We start from the raw sequence: 6,731 nt of genomic DNA on the forward strand, positions 1-6,731 counted from the left end.
GGCCTAAAAGATGCCCATTTTGTGTTATTAACACTTCATGAATCTCTGTTTTTACCAACTGTTGCTGTCATGAAAGGTTGAGCAAGATGTTGATTGTGGGTTTCCAACTGAACTGTACCTCTGTAACCTGAGAAGGCCCGTCTTCTCCCCCATCCTTGGTGAATAAAGCCCCTGACGAACTAGGAGCACACGGGAGTGACGTGGGGAAGCCTCGGAGGAGGTTTCTCTGCGTTAACTCTCCATGTTTTGGGGATTCAGGGTAAAATGTCTTCCTTGTTGTCATGTGTGTTTATTTCAGGTTCCAGGGTTATGGAGATTAAATATTACTTAACATTTAATTACCAAACATCTTGGTGGAGGGTAGGCAGAGCTGGTAAGAGGTGAAGGCTTTGAGGCTGGAGCAGAGTGGGGGCTGGTTGGTTGGGCCCAGCTTCTCGCATGTTGATTCGCCCACATGGACATTACAAATAATCAATTTACTCTCTCTCACCAGGTGTGTTGTCCTTTAAGGTAATATGGGATAAATCTAATTACCTATCAATTACTTTTAAATCATAAAGAGAAGGAGTTCAGTATTTTTGTGTTTTTTAGACCTCCCTAAACACAGAAAAAGATTTCTTCTACTGTGAGGAAGAATGGGAAACATTTAGCAGTTTAATGACAACACGTCTCTTTCCTGATTTAGGTTTAAGACACTAGCAGCAATAATCTCCTAACTTACTTCAGTTTGACACGTTTTCATCTAATTTACTTAAATAATGGCTTTAATTAATTTATAAGTAATTTGTTTTTTTCCTACATTTATGACATAAGACTCATATTAAAGGTGTGGAAGACTGAAAAACATTTTTAAATGATTATTTTCGATTATGAAGACTGAATATGAAGATAATCTCGTACACCTATATCCTACATTAGCTTCTAATAGAACATAGACGTGAAACTCTAGGATCTGACAGATCTACGTCACACTGTCACTTAACATGGACTCACCCATCCTGACTAATGACAGGGAAGGCTGTTGGTTTAGCATCCAGGAAACAGCAGAGAACATCTGGGATTGTAGAAGAAAACCATTGGCATTAGCAACTCCACCACACAGCAGAAGCTAGAGCCCTGCACTGAAGTCCTAGGCCCTCGGGTCGGCCCGGCCCGACGGCCCTCGGACCGGGCTTCGGGCCAACGACTGTGCATTTACCTCGGACACGAGCCGGGCGCCTTTATTTTTAATCAAATTCATAAAAAAAATTGAAACACAAACGCAGCAGTAGAGCCCTGCGCGGGACTGTTTTCTTCATCCCGCTCCTGCTGAATTTCTGACCATTACCGCCTGCAACTGCAACGTGTGTGTTACACTCCTGCCCGCACCCGCACCGAGCATGTCTACTCCCGCCCGCAACCGCAAAACTCGGAGAAATTATTACCTCACAATAAAAGAGATGTATCGAGTTTGCGTCCTCTCTGGTCCTGGAGAAAACATGTCACAACCCGCGGCTCTTCCATCCATCTGATGCGGCTCTCTGTGCTTGTAAAATAATGAATGGATATTTAAATAAAATGTTTTCTATTTTACTGAATTAATTTTATATCTGTAAGTCAATTCTATGTAAAGATTGTCTGCGTAAACCTGAACAGGTCCAACCCGGTCTTACTGTGAGACCGAGTTGACGCGTCACGCTTGTGCGTAATCATATGCGCTTTCTGAGCTGAAGAGGATGTGAGATTCTGGGCTTCTCCTCAGACGGCTCCTGGATGTGTCGCACATTGGAGACAGGAACAAGCGCTATTCAGCCAAAGTTTCATAATCAGGGAACATTTTCTAAGTGACAAGTCTCTCTGAGAGACAGGGTTTGGAAAACGCTCGCTTCAGTGGGAGGAATCTTCCCGCATGCGCTCTGGTTCAACAAAGCGCTCCAAGCCAATCTCCACAACTTCAGCTCGCTGTGCACATATGCGCTGACAGCGAGCTGCGCTGAGCAGCTCAGATGTTCAGATGGGAATCTTTTCTTGGGTGATTTAGCTACATCTGCGATGTGCGTAATGAATAAAATGTCAGTTCGTCTGCATGCGTCGGGGTAATTCTTTCTATTCTTTCTCCGTCAAAATAAACGGTCAAATACGGGAACTATCCGGTCAACACAAGCGCTGCTTTTGACTGTTTTGTTTTCTTGTGAAAATTGTTGGAACTTTGATAAAAATTGTATAAAAATTGATAAAATTTAACTTGATGAACACCAGAGCCAGTGTGCCGTCATCTCCGTGACGGTAAACGAGGGAAAAACAAATTGATCGGATCCTGCACGTCTTTTAACACATTGGTCAGGATTGACGCACTTTGTTTTCATTTAGTTGGTTAAAAAAAGTCGGGCTCGAGCCGGGCCAGAGAATCCTGAAAACCTTTTCGGGCCGGGTCGGGCTGGGCCTCCACCCCCTCGGGCCGGGCCGGACACGGGCTCAGATTTTAGGCCCGTGCAGGGCTCTAAGCAGAACTCCTTCAGGCTTGTGTTATTTGTGGAGATAAAACATCAACATTGGAGAGCAAACAGAGCCAGTGGTAGAGTCGCATTGCTGTTAGAGAAGATGTCCAAATATCAGGAAATCCATCCATCCATTTTTGGCATTTCTGGGGTCGTGTCGCGGGGGCAGTAGCCTAAAGCCTGATTTATACGTCTCCGTCTGCATCAGTGTGGAGACACGCAACGCCATTATGCGTCGGCGTAAGGGCTCACCGACGGTGACAGAGACATGCTCAAAATTTTAAATATACTAAAACAAAATACAGAGCAAACGTGGACGGAAATGGCGGGAAACGCGGGTTTAGAGGTGGCGACCGCATGAAGAGGTGGAGGAGAATGAAGGACAAATTTGTCCCCGTTAAGAAGGCTCTGAAACATAAACTAATTGATAAATACGCTATCGTGAACCAGATACATGAGTGTTATGGTGGCAGGATACCACAGAAAAGCTCTACTCCCACTGTTGTCTTGGCGGGGAATTGCTTTGCTCCGCTGCCTGCGTGGAAGTTTGCATGTAAAAGTCTTTCGAACACACCGTATGCATCTCTCTGTTGTGGAGCTCACTGAGAAGTATAAATCAGGCTTAAGCAGGGAGGTCCAGACTTCCCTCTCCCCAGCTACTTAGGCCAGCTCCTCCTAAGACATTCCCTGGCCAGCCGTGAGAAAGACTCTCCAGCGGGTCCTGGGTCTTCCTTTGGGTCTCCTCCCGGTTGGACGTGCCTGGAAAACCTCACCAGGGAGGCGTCCAGGAGGCATCCTAACTAGTTGACTGAGCCACCTCCACTGGCTCCTCTTGATGTGGAGGAGCAGCGGCTCTACTCCGAGCCCCTCCCAGATGACCGAGCTTCTCACCCTATCTCTCAGGGATAGCCCAGCCGCCCTGGGGAGTAAAGCCGCTTGCTTCCAGGATGTCACTCTCTCGGTCACCACCCAAAGCTCGTGACCATAGGTGAGGGTAAGAAAGTAGATCGACCGCTCTCTCTTCACCACGACAGATCGTTGCAACGCCTGCATCACTGCAGATGCAGCACCAATCTGCCTGTTGATCTCGCTTTCCAGCTTTCCCTCACTTGTGAACAAGACCCTGCGATTTTTAAACTCCTCCACTTGGGGCAGGACCTCATCCCTGACCCGTGTAACGTGAGGAAATATGGGTTTTCTGTCACAAAGGTGGTGTTGGACTCAGCTGGGTCAAAGCTGGGTCGTTGAGAACTTTCACCCACAGATTAAGACCTGAACGCCAGAGAGTCTGGGAGGAAACCATAACATCTGCCACCTGCAGCTTCGTGCCAGAAGATGTTGTTCCCATAAAAGTAGTCATAACATAACAAGTCTTAAAACTTTGTTTCTTGATTTTAATGTTAAAGTAACCATTATCATTTTGCTCATTATAAATGTGTTTAATCAAATGAATGGTTCTTATGCTTTGTGTAATTATAATGGATTAATGAATCCATAATTAGATAATGTTGAGAGTGTTTGTTACTGACCTTCACACACACTCAAGCACACAAACACTCACACACACCCACACACAGATTCTCACAGTAAACTCCAAACACATATGCTGACGCACACGTTTGCTTTGAGAGGAGAAAGGTTTTTGGTAAGTTTCAGTCTTATGATTTCAGTTCGTGTTGGACAACGAAAGAGAGTGGACCTGAAAACCAAAGGGGGGGCAGAGCCGGTTGGCTCGTTTCTCCCCCCTCTCACGCTGTTCCTGTCAGCCAGACAGAATAGCTGAATCGCAACTTCTAACGCAGACTCATACAGAGTCTTTGATTTCTGAGTGAATTAACTTAAGAAAGCGCATCGACAAAACGCTCTACCATCAACGTGTACCGAGGGCAACTCTGGACCGGTTCTGTTCGACACCTACGTCTCTCCTGTCAGCTGTCGGTGTCATCTGGATGAACCACAACATCTTCCACGGCCCGGATCCGAAAGAGGGTCCACAAGAGTTCGGTGAGACAGAGCACGGTGTTTAGCGTTTGATGCAGTTCTCTGATAAGACCTAAGTTTATCCAAACCATCACTTCACTCAGACACCTGTTCTTCCTGAAGCAAAATCAGACTCACACACGCATTCATATCACAACATTCTCAATCTTCATAAATTCACCACAAGGTCTATTTGATCATATCAACTGTTAAAGATTGTCCCACAAGTTGCCAATGTTGATTGTTATTTCCTGTTTGTCAATTTCAAAATCATTAGTTTAATTTGAAGAATTAAAACTTTTTAATTGTCAAACTGGTTTCCTCATTGAACTGAAACACAGACACACAGATATTATCGTCAGTTTATTGATGAAAACAACCTTTGAGTCTTCTGAACAATATAAAATTTGGTTATTGATTTATTAAAAATTAATATTCCGAATTAATACGTAGCATGGTTCCTCTTTCATAAAAGAGCATAAAACCACAACGCTACAATATAACTGAGTAAAGACAGTTTCTCCTTACAATATGGCTGAGCCAGCCAATTTTCCTTACAAAAAGGCATTCTACCCTTTTCTGACTCAATATCATGGTCTCGGCTTTCCAGGAGCTGATTCTCATCCCAGGTGCTTCACACTCAGCTGCAAACCGCTCCAGAGAGAGCCGGAGATCACGTTCTGATGAAGCGAACAGAACCACATCCTCTGCAAAAATCAGAGACTCAATCCTCGGACCACCAAAACCCGATCCCCTCAACACCTTGGCTGCGGCTGGAAATCCTGTCCATAAAAGTTATGAACAGTCGGTGACAAAGAGCAGCCTCGGCGGAGTCCAACTCTCACTGGAAACGAGCCCGACTTACTGCCGGCAACGGTGACCAAGCTCTGACACCGATCATACAGGTACCTAGCAGCCCGTATCAGAGGGCCTGGTACCCCACACTCCCAACATACCCCTTCAAAGGGCCTCCCGAGAGACACGATCGAACACCTCGTCCAAATCCACGAAACACATGTAGACTGGTTGGGCAAACTCCCACGCACCCTCCAGGATCCCCCTAAGTATATAGAGCTGGTCCAGTGTTCCACGGCCAGGACGAAAACCACATTCCTCCTCCTGAATCTGAGGTTCAACAATCCGACGGACCCTCCTCTCCAGAACCCCTGAATAGACCTTACCAGGAAGGCTCAGGAGTGTGATCCCCCCGTAGTTGGAACTCACCCTGCGGTCCCAGTCAAAGAAAACGGTTAAACAGAACAAACTTATCTCACGTGACCACGGCTTCTGCGACGGTCACATCATGTCACCTGACACGTGAGGTAAAGTTATATTTTATACGTATAAGTTTCAACATAAATGTATAACTAGCCTTTTGCTTTTAAATTGTTTGTATATTGGTTAAAATAAATACGTAAACGAGTTACCGCTAGCCACTGAAGCTGCAACTACTAACAACGAACCAAATCATAGACAACTGCTTTGGATCTAAAAACATTTTAGATATCAGCCTGATAGTTACAACTAGTTACATTTAAACTGGAAATTTGCCCCTGAAGTAGCTGCCGGCAACTGATCTGCCATCCTTAACCAAGGCTAGGCTACAAGACACCTCCCGTGTATCCTTGGTCAGCTAGCTAAACGGCTAACAAACCGAGAACAGACGCCTTGGTAGAACATGGACGTTGGAGCGCGCCTTGGCGGTTCCTGGTGACGCATCTCCTCGCAAACTGATTAAACGAGTGTTCCACACCTTTAAACATTGGTATTCTCACTGAACGTGGAGCTGACAAACGTACGTTCCTGGTAGCTTTGCACAGATTTGACCGTAAAATTTCAACAACATATTTATGGCCTTATGAGCTCAGTACAGTTGATAAGCCACCCAGACTCTGGACTTGCTGATTCTCTTGTCCAAAATGTGGCCTGGGGGCCATTAGTGGCCCCCAACTGTCATTCCAGAATAGCAGACTCATGCCTCTCCAGCAGGCAACATTTTAATGCTCAGATTTTCACCAATAAACCTAATTTTGTGCAATTTTTTTTGTGGCCCGTGAGAACTTTTATCTTGGACGCCCGCGCTCTAGAGAACAAGAGATTAGCTTTCTCTTTCTGTGATTATTTATTTGTGATTATTCACAATAAAGCGACTCTGACCATGCTAAAGCAACCCTCCAGGTGACTGGAAGATCAGTAACACAGAACAGGCAGGCGAACGGTACCGTGCACACATCAAAGGAAAGACGCAGCTGAGCATATAAGAGCCTGTTGATG

The sequence above is a fragment of the Nothobranchius furzeri genome, chromosome 7 (genome assembly GCF_043380555.1).
Source record: "Nothobranchius furzeri strain GRZ-AD chromosome 7, NfurGRZ-RIMD1, whole genome shotgun sequence".
NCBI lineage: Eukaryota > Metazoa > Chordata > Actinopteri > Cyprinodontiformes > Nothobranchiidae > Nothobranchius > Nothobranchius furzeri.